Below are 12,499 nucleotides of genomic sequence, written 5' to 3'. Positions count from 1 at the left end.
ACAGGGCTCCAGCTTAAGGCCGGAAAGAAAAACGCGTTCTAGGGGGGGAGAGCCAGCAAAAGCCACGGGAGCAGGCTCGAGACTCTCAACCCCCGGAGTTCATCTGCATTGGACTGGCCAACCGCCGGGAGCGGCAGCCCCTGTGTGTGTTACTCTTGCCCGCTTCGCAGGCGTCCCCAGCTTAAGGCCGGGGGTGGGGGTGAAAAGAAGGATGAGGCGACGCCACCTCACCGCCAACATTCCATTCCCTCTTGGATCAGACCCTCAAAGGAGCTGGCGGCAGCCACGGGAGGCTGGACACCATCGGGGGGGGGCAAATTCTCGTCCTGGTTCACCTTTTTGCCCAAAATCAGCGGGGTCATCCCAAGGGACCCAACGGAGGAGAAGGGAGAGAGAAAAGCCACTGGGCAGGCTAGTCTCCCCCCCACAGCGTTCGAGTGCCTGGCGACCGCCACCAAGCATCAAGCTCTGCCCGGGGTGAACTCGGCTTCAAGCCAAACCCTCAACACCGGTGCCAGGCATGCAACGGACAGCGGTTGCGACCGTTCTCCAACTTTCCCCGGGTCTCTCGACTGTGCTGGGGTGGGGGTTTGGCATACCAGCGCGAGAGAGCAACCGTGCCGAGCAAGCAGGCAATTTGAGCCACCACCGGGACAAGAGCCACCTCAACGGCCGACCAGCGCCCCACTTAACACCGGCCGCGCCGCGGGCATTGCAGCCGCTCACGAGCTGAGCTGCAAGCGCGAGTCACCGCTCGCCCCTATAGTATGTAAAACTAAGTCCACGCCCGGTTTCGCTTTCAAGAGAGCGACTATGGACTTTACCGGGGTGGCGCTGTACTGCTGCCGCTTTCTACGATGACGCAACTGGAGGCACCGCGAAACAGCGACCCCTTCGAAAACACCAAGGCAGCCGCAGGGAGCACAGGTCTACCCCGAAGGTCCGTAAGGCTCGTCATGCCAGTGCCGGGTAGACCGCGAAACGATGCAGAGCAGGGTGGACCTGGCGGAGCAAATAAATAGACCCGGCGGCATCTCGGAGCCGGGAAGGCACGGCGGCTCCGCCAGAGCGAGGAGGAAACCGGGTGGCGCTGCGGAGCAGGGTAGACCTGGCAAACAACGCGGGAGACCGGGTGGCGCTGCGGAGACGGGTAGACCTGACCAACAGCGACGGAGACCGCAAGACCGGGTGGCGCTGCGGAGACGGGTAGACCTGGCTACACCGCAGGAGCGGGAACGGGTGACCGGGTGGCGCTACGGAACCCGGTAGACCTGGCTAACACCGCCGGAGCCCAGGAGGCCGGGTGGCGCTGCAGAGCCGGGTAGGCCTGGCGACACCGCCGGAGCCGTAAAGGGAGAACGGGTGGTAGCGCTCCGGAGAAGGGGAGGCCTGGTGGTACCGCCGAACCGGAAAAGAGAAAATGGGTGGTGCTGCGCATACGGGAAGAGCTGGCCAACACCGCCAGAGCTCGGGAGACGGTGGCGCTGCGGAGCCGGGTAGGCCTGGCGGCACCGCCGGAGCCGGGGAGACCAGGTGGTTCTGCGGAGCGGGGTAGACCGGGCCAACACCGCCAGAGCCGGAGAGGCCGGGTGGAGCTGCAGAGCCGAGTGGGCCTGGCGGCACCGCCGGAGCGGGGAAGGAGGACCGGGTGGTTCTGCGGAGCCGGGTAGACCGGGCTAACACCACCGGAGCCCGGGAGGCCGGGTGGCGCTGCGGAGCCGGGAAGGCCTGGCGGCACCGCCGGAGCCGTGAAGGGAGACCAGGTGGTTCTGCGGAGCGGGGTAGACCGGGCCAACACCGCCAGAGCCGGAGAGGCCGGGTGGCGCTGCGGAGCCGGGTAGGCCTGGCGGCACCGCCGGAGCGGGGAATGGGGACCGGGAGGTTCTGCGGAGCCGGGTAGACCGGGCAAACACCGCCGGAGCCGGAGGGGCAGGGTGGCGCTGCGGAGCCGGGAAGGCCTGGCGGCACCGCCGGAGCCGTGAAGGGAGACCAGGTGGTTCTGCGGAGCGGGGTAGACCGGGCCAACACCGCCAGAGCCGGAGAGGCCGGGTGGCGCTGCGGAGCCGGGTAGGCCTGGCGGCACCGCCGGAGCGGGGAATGGGGACCGGGAGGTTCTGCGGAGCCGGGTAGACCGGGCAAACACCGCCGGAGCCGGAGGGGCAGGGTGGCGCTGCGGAGCCGGGAAGGCCTGGCGGCACCGCCGGAGCGGGGAATGGGGACCGGGAGGTTCTGCGGAGCCGGGTAGACCGGGCAAACACCGCCGGAGCCGGAGGGGCAGGGTGGCGCTGCGGAGCCGGGAAGGCCTGGCGGCACCGCCGGAGCGGGGAATGGGGACCGGGAGGTTCTGCGGAGCCGGGTAGACCGGGCAAACACCGCCGGAGCCGGAGGGGCAGGGTGGCGCTGCGGAGCCGGGAAGGCCTGGCGGCACCGCCGGAGCCGTGAAGGGAGACCAGGTGGTTCTGCGGAGCGGGGTAGACCGGGCCAACACCGCCAGAGCCGGAGAGGCCGGGTGGCGCTGCGGAGCCGGGTAGGCCTGGCGGCACCGCCGGAGCGGGGAATGGGGACCGGGAGGTTCTGCGGAGCCGGGTAGACCGGGCAAACACCGCCGGAGCCGGAGGGGCAGGGTGGCGCTGCGGAGCCGGGAAGGCCTGGCGGCACCGCCGGAGCGGGGAATGGGGACCGGGAGGTTCTGCGGAGCAGGGTAGACCGGGCAAACACCGCCGGAGCCGGAGGGGCAGGGTGGCGCTGCGGAGCCGGGAAGGCCTGGCGGCACCGCCGGAGCAGGGAAGGGGGACCGGGTGGTTCTGCGGAGCCGGGTAGACCGGGCTAACACCGCCGGAGCCCGGGAGGCCGGGTGGCGCTGCGGAGCCGGGTACGCCCGGCGGCACCGCCGGAGCGGGGAAGGGGGACCGGGTGGTTCATCGGAGCCGGGTAGACCGTGCAAACACCGCCAGAGCCGGAGAGGCCGGGTGGCGCCGCGGAGCCGGGTAGGCCTGGCAAACACCGCCGGAGCGGGGAAAGGGAGATCGGGTGGTTCTGCGGAGCCGGGTAGACCGGGCAAACACCGCCGGAGCCCGGGAGACCGGGTGGCGCTGCGGAGCACGGTAGGCCTGGCGAACACCGCCAGAGCCCGGGAGGCCGGGTGGCGTTGCGGAGCCAGGTAGACCTGGCTACAATGCCGGAGCCCGGGAGACCGGGTGGCGCTGCGGAGCCGGGTAGACCTGGCGACACTTTCGCAGCCGTGGACACCTGGTGGCACCCGCTGTAGCTGGTTGTGCGTAAAACCAACCTTTCCACGCACCTTTTCACCCCGTACCCCAACTTTTTCGAGAGTTAGGAGTCTCTGCTTCCGGATGGGGTGCCCCACTGCCAAGTCCGCGCCTCGAGGGTTTATTTTTCCTTTTCTTTTCTTCCTTCTCCTCCCCCTACTCCTTCTCCTCCCCCCCCCCCCAAACTTTTTACCGTTGTTTTTTTTGGAATTTTATTTTCCGGCTTGAATTTATTTCTTCATTTCCCGGGAATAAAATACGTTGACCAGCTGTAAATGTGTCTGCAGGTGCCAACTCAGACATACATGCTTCCCCCCCCAAACAGACATACACACAGATAAGCGCGCGAGCACCACCCCCCCCGCCCACCCCCCCCCCCCTTCCTCTCTCTCCCGCCCTGAGGAGGTCAGGTGCTTCTCCTCTCCAAGCAGTCTGTCTGGCGCCCCCGAGGAGGGGGGGCGGGGGAAGGCGCAGAGAGGTAGCTGGATCCTCCTTCAGGGAGGAGTGGGCGGCATTTCCCGCCTAGCCAAGGGTCACGGGCTCATTTGTGGCGCCAGCAGCGGCAGGGGAAAGGAGGGGGGTGGTCTGGCACAAGGGAAGGCAACAGGGCGGTCGGCGAGCCGGAGTCTGGTGGAAAGGTAGGCTGAAGAAGAGATGGTTTCCCTTTTGACAAAGATTTCTGTTTAGGTCAGTTGAGAGAGTTTTGGGGGTTTTGGGCTTTTATCCCTTCCCCCCCCACACACACCCCCACCCCCACCCCCACCCCCGGCTCAGCGTTCGTTTGTTTTTCAACTCGTGGCAGCAGGTGGAGTACAAGGGGGGGCGGGCGGCAGGCAGGACTGCAGCAGGGCGAGTGACTGACTGAGAAAGAAACGCGGGAGTCGGGGCAGGAGCACGGGCTTGTGCCCCGGGAGCCCGGGGTCGAGACTGCACGGCGCCAGGACTCCCTTCTGCCGCGCGGCTGGGAAACAGGAAGAGACGCCGCTGGGTCCTAAAGTCTCCCCGCGGCGGTGGCAAAGCCGGCAACGGTGGGCAGGGACAGGAGTGAGGAGACAGAGACGCCGCTGGGTCCTAAAGTCTCCCCGCGGCAGTGGCAAAGCCGGCAACGGTGGGCAGGGACAGGAGTGAGGAGACAGAGACGGCGCTGGGTCCTAAAGTCTCCCCGCTTCAACTTCCCGTAGGGGCGGCTGGGCAAGGAAGCAAGCCACACGGTCCAGGAATCGGGGGGGGGGGGTGGGGGGGTGTGTGTGTTCCTGTGTCACAGTGAACCGTGTGCGAGGCCGACGAGGAGGGGTGGGGCAGAGAAGGGAGGCTGGCGGGCGGGGGGGGGGGTTGAGGCACGGGGTGGGGGGGCGGTGGGGTTTGGGGAGGGGGTGGGCGCGGCGGAGACAGGGAAGGGCAGCCAGGCTCCAATAGGCAGCATGTGTCACAATGAACCTTTTATCGGGGTGACGGTGGAGAGGGATTAATGGCGGCCGGGTTTGCAGCAAGCCACAGGGTGCAGGGCTGGGGCGGGGAGGGGAATAGCCTATATCACAGTGAATAGTATGTGGGGTTGTCGGGGGGATGGGGGGAGGTGCGGTGGAGACAAAGAACGGCGGCTGGGCTCATAGGGGAAACCTGTGTCACAATGGACCTGTTGCCAGGGTGACAGTGGAGATGGGGTAATGGCGGCCGGGCTCGCTGCGGGCCACGGGGTGCGGGCTTTGGGCGGGGGCAACCTGCATCGCAATGTACCTGTTGAGGGCATGAGGGTGGAGACAGGGTAACGGCAGCTAGGATCGCAGCAGGTCACGGGGTGCAGCGTGAGTGGAGGGACGGCCTGCATCACAATGAACGCGTTGTCGGCATGACGGCGGAGACGGGATAACATAAGCCGGGCCCTCAGCGGCCCTCGGGTTGCAGGGTTTCGGCGGGGAACGGCCTGCGTCACAATGAATCCGTTTTCAGGGTGACGACGGAGAGGGGAAACGGATCCCGGGCCCGCAGCAGGCCTGGGTTTGCAGGGTTTGGGCGGCGGCAGCCTGGGTCACAAGGAAGCCGTTGTCGGGGTGGCGGCAGAGAGGGGCAATGGACCCCGGGCCTGCAGCGGGCCTGGGTTTGCAAGGTTTGGTCGGGGGCGACCTGCATCACAAGGAAGCCGTTTTCAGGGTGACGGCGGAGATGGACAACGGACCCACGGCCTGCAGCAGCCGTGCGTTTGCTAAACTTGGGCGGGGGCGGCCTACGTCACAATGAACCCGTTGTCGGGGTGACGGCGGAGAGGGGAAAAAAACCCCGGGCCTGCAGCAGTCCTGCATTTGCAAGGTTTGGGCGGGGACGGCCTGCGTCACAATGAACCCGTTGTCGGGGTGACGGAGGAGAGGGGCAACAAACCCCAGGCCCGCAGCAGTCCTGGGCTTGCAAGGTTTGGGCGGGGGCGGCCTGCATCACAATGAACCCGTTGTTGGGGTGACGGAGGAGAGGGGCAATGGACCGTGGGCCTGCAGCGGAGGGCGGCAGTGGGTGAGGAGTCCGAAAGCCAGGAAGGGACAAGAAAAGGTTTGCAACTGTGTTGATAACGCCACCTTGTTGTCTTGCAGCCCGCGTCATCGGCCGCGTCGATGCGCCCCATGCCTGCGTGTGTCCGTGTGATGCGCTCGTGTCGGCTCCCAGTCGACCCCATTCCCTGGAAAAGAGCAGCGAAGTAGCTCCTCGTCCTCAGGGCCGTTCGGCTAAGTCGGGAGGGTCCTGCACCCAATCAGGTACTGCGATCAGGTACTGCCCAAGGAAGCCGGTGTCGGGGTGACGGAGGAGGGGGGCAACAAACCCCGGGCCCGCAGCAGGCCTGGGTTTGCAAGGTTTTGTCGGGGGGGACCTGCGTGACAATGAACCCGTTGTCGGGGTGACGGTGGAGAGGGGCAACGGACCCCGGGCCCATAGCAGGCCTGGGTTTTCAAGGTTTGGGCAGGGGACGGCCTGCGTCACAGGGAAGTCGTTGTCGGGGTGACGGCGGAGAGGGGAACAAAACCCCGGGCCCGCACCGGGCCTGGGTTTTCAAGGTTTGGTCAGGGGCGGCCTGCGTCACAATGAACCCGTTGTCGGGGTGACAGCGGAGAGGGGCAACGGTCCCCAGGCCCGCAGCAGGCCTGGGTTTTCAAGGTTTGGTCAGGGGCGGCCTGCGTCACAATGAACCCGTTGTCGGGGTGACGGCGGAGAGGGGCAACGGACCCAGGGCCCGCAGCAGGCGTCCGTTTGCAAGGTCTGGGCGGGGGCGACCTGTGTCACAATGAACCCGTTGTCGGGGTGACAGCGGAGAGGGGCAACGGTCCCCAGGCTCGCAGCGGGCCGGGGTTTGCAAGGTTTCGGCGGGGGACGGCCTGCGTCACAATGAACCCGTTGTCGGGGTGACGGCGGAGAGGGGCAACAAACCCCAGGACCGCAGCGGGCCTGGGTTTGAAAGGTTTGGGTGGGGGCGGCCTGCGTCACAATGAACCCATTGTTGGGGTGACGGAGGAGAGGGGCAACGGACCGTGGGCCTGCAGCGGAGGGCGGCAGTGGGTGAGGAGTCCGAAAGCCAGGAAGGGACAAGAAAAGGTTTGCAACTGTGTTGATAACGCCACCTTGTTGTCTTGCAGCCCGTGTCATCAGCCGCGTCGATGCGCCCCATGCATGCGTGTGTCCGTGTGATGCGCTCGTGTCAGCTCCCAGTCGACCCCATTCCCTGGAAAGGAGCAGCGAAGTAGCTCCTCGTCCTCAGGGCCGTTCGGCTAAGTCGGGAGGGTCCTGCACCCAATCAGGTACTGCGATCAGGTACTGCCCAAGGAAGCCGATGTCGGGGTGACGGAGGAGGGGGGCAACAAACCCCAGGCCCGCAGCAGGCCTGGGTTTGCAAGGTTTTGTCGGGGGCGGGCCTGCGTCACAATGAACCCGTTGTCGGGGTGACGGTGGAGACGGGCAAAAGACCCCGGGCCCATAGCAGGCCTGGGTTTGCAAGGTTTGGGCGGGGGACGGCCTGCGTCACAATGAAACCGTTGTCGGGGTGACGGCGGAGAGGGGCAACGGACCCAGGGCCCGCAGCAGGCGTCCGTTTGCAAGGTCTGGGCGGGGGCGACCTGTGTCACAATGAACCCGTTGTCGGGGTGACAGCGGAGAGGGGCAACGGTCCCCAGGCTCGCAGCGGGCCTGGGTTTGCAAGGTTTCGGCGGGGGACGGCCTGCGTCACAATGAACCCGTTGTCGGGGTGACGGCGGAGAGGGGCAACAAACCCCAGGACCGCAGCGGGCCTGGGTTTGAAAGGTTTGGGTGGGGGCGGCCTGCGTCACAATGAACCCGTTGTTGGCGTGACGGAGGAGAGGGGCAACGGACCGTGGGCCTGCAGCGGAGGGCGGCAGTGGGTGAGGAGTCCGAAAGCCAGGAAGGGACAAGAAAAGGTTTGCAACTGTGTTGATAACGCCACCTTGTTGTCTTGCAGCCCGTGTCATCAGCCGCGTCGATGCGCCCCATGCATGCGTGTGTCCGTGTGATGCGCTCGTGTCAGCTCCCAGTCGACCCCATTCCCTGGAAAGGAGCAGCGAAGTAGCTCCTCGTCCTCAGGGCCGTTCGACTAAGTCGGGAGGGTCCTGCACCCAATCAGGTACTGCGATCAGGTACTGCCCAAGGAAGCCGATGTCGGGGTGACGGAGGAGGGGGGCAACAAACCCCAGGCCCGCAGCAGGCCTGGGTTTGCAAGGTTTTGTCGGGGGCGGGCCTGCGTCACAATGAACCCGTTGTCGGGGTGACGGTGGAGACGGGCAAAAGACCCCGGGCCCATAGCAGGCCTGGGTTTGCAAGGTTTGGGCGGGGGGCGGCCTGCGTCACAATGAACCCGTTGTCGGGGTGACGGCGGAGAGGGGCAACGGACCCAGGGCCCGCAGCAGGCCTGGGTTTTCGAGGTTTGGTCAGGGGCGGCCTGCGTCGCAATGAACCCGTTGTCGGGGTGACGGTGGAGAGGGGCAAGAGACCCCGGGCCCATAGCAGGCCTGAGTTTTCAAGGTTTTGGCGGGGGACGGCCTGCGTCACAGGGAAGTCGTTGTCGGGGTGACGGCGGAGAGGGGAACAAAACCCCGGGCCCGCAGCAGGCCTGGGTTTGCAAGGTTTGGTCAGGGGGCGGCCTGCGTCACAGGGAAGTCGTTGTCGGGGTGACGACAGAGAGGGGCAACGGACCCAGGGCCCGCAGCAGGCCTGGGTTTCCAAGGTTTCGGCGGGGGGCGGCCTGCGTCACAATGAACCCGTTGTCGGGGTGACGGCGGAGAGGGGCAACGGACCCAGGGCTCGCAGCAGGCCTGGGTTTTCAAGCTTTGGTCAGGGGCGGCCTGCGTCACAATGAACCCGTTGTCGGGGTGAGGGCGGAGAGGGGCAACGGACCCAGGGCCCGCAGCAGGCCTGGGTTTGCAAGGTTTTGTCGGGGGGGGGCCTGCGTCACAATGAACCCGTTGTCGGGGTGACGGTGGAGACGGGCAAAAGACCCCGGGCCCATAGCAGGCCTGGGTTTGCAAGGTTTGGGCGGGGGACGGCCTGCGTCACAATGAAACCGTTGTCGGGGTGACGGCGGAGAGGGGCAACGGACCCAGGGCCCGCAGCAGGCGTCCGTTTGCAAGGTCTGGGCGGGGGCGACCTGTGTCACAATGAACCCGTTGTCGGGGTGACAGCGGAGAGGGGCAACGGTCCCCAGGCTCGCAGCGGGCCTGGGTTTGCAAGGTTTCGGCGGGGGACGGCCTGCGTCACAATGAACCCGTTGTCGGGGTGACGGCGGAGAGGGGCAACAAACCCCAGGACCGCAGCGGGCCTGGGTTTGAAAGGTTTGGGTGGGGGCGGCCTGCGTCACAATGAACCCGTTGTTGGGGTGACGGAGGAGAGGGGCAACGGACCGTGGGCCTGCAGCGGAGGGCGGCAGTGGGTGAGGAGTCCGAAAGCCAGGAAGGGACAAGAAAAGGTTTGCAACTGTGTTGATAACGCCACCTTGTTGTCTTGCAGCCCGTGTCATCAGCCGCGTCGATGCGCCCCATGCATGCGTGTGTCCGTGTGATGCGCTCGTGTCAGCTCCCAGTCGACCCCATTCCCTGGAAAGGAGCAGCGAAGTAGCTCCTCGTCCTCAGGGCCGTTCGGCTAAGTCGGGAGGGTCCTGCACCCAATCAGGTACTGCGATCAGGTACTGCCCAAGGAAGCCGATGTCGGGGTGACGGAGGAGGGGGGCAACAAACCCCAGGCCCGCAGCAGGCCTGGGTTTGCAAGGTTTTGTCGGGGGCGGGCCTGCGTCACAATGAACCCGTTGTCGGGGTGACGGTGGAGACGGGCAAAAGACCCCGGGCCCATAGCAGGCCTGGGTTTGCAAGGTTTGGGCGGGGGGCGGCCTGCGTCACAATGAACCCGTTGTCGGGGTGACGGCGGAGAGGGGCAACGGACCCAGGGCCCGCAGCAGGCCTGGGTTTTCGAGGTTTGGTCAGGGGCGGCCTGCGTCGCAATGAACCCGTTGTCGGGGTGACGGTGGAGAGGGGCAAGAGACCCCGGGCCCATAGCAGGCCTGAGTTTTCAAGGTTTTGGCGGGGGACGGCCTGCGTCACAGGGAAGTCGTTGTCGGGGTGACGGCGGAGAGGGGAACAAAACCCCGGGCCCGCAGCAGGCCTGGGTTTGCAAGGTTTGGTCAGGGGGCGGCCTGCGTCACAGGGAAGTCGTTGTCGGGGTGACGACAGAGAGGGGCAACGGACCCAGGGCCCGCAGCAGGCCTGGGTTTCCAAGGTTTCGGCGGGGGACGGCCTGCGTCACAATGAACCCGTTGTCGGGGTGACGGCGGAGAGGGGCAACGGACCCAGGGCTCGCAGCAGGCCTGGGTTTTCAAGGTTTGGTCAGGGGCGGCCTGCGTCACAATGAACCCGTTGTCGGGGTGAGGGCGGAGAGGGGCAACGGACCCAGGGCCCGCAGCAGGCCTGGGTTTGCAAGGTTTTGTCGGGGGGGGGCCTGCGTCACAATGAACCCGTTGTCGGGGTGACGGTGGAGACGGGCAAAAGACCCCGGGCCCATAGCAGGCCTGGGTTTGCAAGGTTTGGGCGGGGGACGGCCTGCGTCACAATGAAACCGTTGTCGGGGTGACGGCGGAGAGGGGCAACGGACCCAGGGCCCGCAGCAGGCGTCCGTTTGCAAGGTCTGGGCGGGGGCGACCTGTGTCACAATGAACCCGTTGTCGGGGTGACAGCGGAGAGGGGCAACGGTCCCCAGGCTCGCAGCGGGCCTGGGTTTGCAAGGTTTCGGCGGGGGACGGCCTGCGTCACAATGAACCCGTTGTCGGGGTGACGGCGGAGAGGGGCAACAAACCCCAGGACCGCAGCGGGCCTGGGTTTGAAAGGTTTGGGTGGGGGCGGCCTGCGTCACAATGAACCCGTTGTTGGGGTGACGGAGGAGAGGGGCAACGGACCGTGGGCCTGCAGCGGAGGGCGGCAGTGGGTGAGGAGTCCGAAAGCCAGGAAGGGACAAGAAAAGGTTTGCAACTGTGTTGATAACGCCACCTTGTTGTCTTGCAGCCCGTGTCATCAGCCGCGTCGATGCGCCCCATGCATGCGTGTGTCCGTGTGATGCGCTCGTGTCAGCTCCCAGTCGACCCCATTCCCTGGAAAGGAGCAGCGAAGTAGCTCCTCGTCCTCAGGGCCGTTCGGCTAAGTCGGGAGGGTCCTGCACCCAATCAGGTACTGCGATCAGGTACTGCCCAAGGAAGCCGATGTCGGGGTGACGGAGGAGGGGGGCAACAAACCCCAGGCCCGCAGCAGGCCTGGGTTTGCAAGGTTTTGTCGGGGGCGGGCCTGCGTCACAATGAACCCGTTGTCGGGGTGACGGTGGAGACGGGCAAAAGACCCCGGGCCCATAGCAGGCCTGGGTTTGCAAGGTTTGGGCGGGGGGCGGCCTGCGTCACAATGAACCCGTTGTCGGGGTGACGGCGGAGAGGGGCAACGGACCCAGGGCCCGCAGCAGGCCTGGGTTTTCGAGGTTTGGTCAGGGGCGGCCTGCGTCACAGGGAAGTCGTTGTCGGGGTGACGGCGGAGAGGGGAACAAAACCCCGGGCCCGCAGCAGGCCTGGGTTTGCAAGGTTTGGTCAGGGGGCGGCCTGCGTCACAGGGAAGTCGTTGTCGGGGTGACGACAGAGAGGGGCAACGGACCCAGGGCCCGCAGCAGGCCTGGGTTTCCAAGGTTTCGGCGGGGGACGGCCTGCGTCACAATGAACCCGTTGTCGGGGTGACGGCGGAGAGGGGCAACGGACCCCGGGCCCGCAGCAGGCCTGGGTTTTCAAGGTTTGGTCAGGGGCGGCCTGCGTCACAATGAACCTGTTGTCGGGGTGACGGCGGAGAGGGGCAACGGACCCAGGGCCCGCAGCAGGCCTGGGTTTGCAAGGTTTGGGCGGGGGACGGCCTGCGTCACAAGGAAGCCGTTGTCGGGGTGACGGCGGAGAGGGGAACAAAACCCCGGGCCCGCACCGGGCCTGGGTTTTCAAGGTTTGGTCAGGGGCGGCCTGCGTCACAATGAACCCGTTGTCGGGGTGACGGCGGAGAGGGGCAACGGACCCAGGGCCCGCAGCAGGCGTCCGTTTGCAAGGTCTGGGCGGGGGCGACCTGTGTCACAATGAACCCGTTGTCGGGGTGACGGAGGAGAGGGACAACGGACCGTGGGCCTGCAGCGGAGGGCGGCAGTGGGTGAGGAGTCCGAAAGCCAGGAAGGGACAAGAAAAGGTTTGCAACTGTGTTGATAACGCCGCCTTGTTGTCTTGCAGCCCGCGTCACCGGCTGCGTCGATGCGCCCCATGCCTGCGTGTGTCCGTGTGATGCGCTCGTGTCGGCTCCCAGTCGACCCCATTCCCTGGAAAGGAGCAGCGAAGTAGCTCCTCGTCCTCAGGGCCGTTCGGCTAAGTCGGGAGGGTCCTGCACCCAATCAGGTACTGCGATCAGGTACTGCCCAAGGAAGCCGGTGTCGGGGTGACGGAGGAGGGGGGCAACAAACCCCAGGCCCGCAGCAGGCCTGGGTTTGCAAGGTTTTGTCGGGGGCGGCCTGCGTCACAATGAACCTGTTGTCGGGGTGACGGCGGAGAGGGGCAACGGACCCAGGGCCCGCAGCAGGCCTGGGTTTGCAAGGTTTGGGCGGGGGACGGCCTGCGTCACAAGGAAGCCGTTGTCGGGGTGACGGCGGAGAGGGGAACAAAACCCCGGGCCCGCACCGGGCCTGGGTTTTCA

This window comes from Colius striatus, chromosome 28 (assembly GCF_028858725.1).
Source record: "Colius striatus isolate bColStr4 chromosome 28, bColStr4.1.hap1, whole genome shotgun sequence".
Lineage (NCBI taxonomy): Eukaryota > Metazoa > Chordata > Aves > Coliiformes > Coliidae > Colius > Colius striatus.
This window is presented reverse-complemented; position numbering follows the sequence as displayed.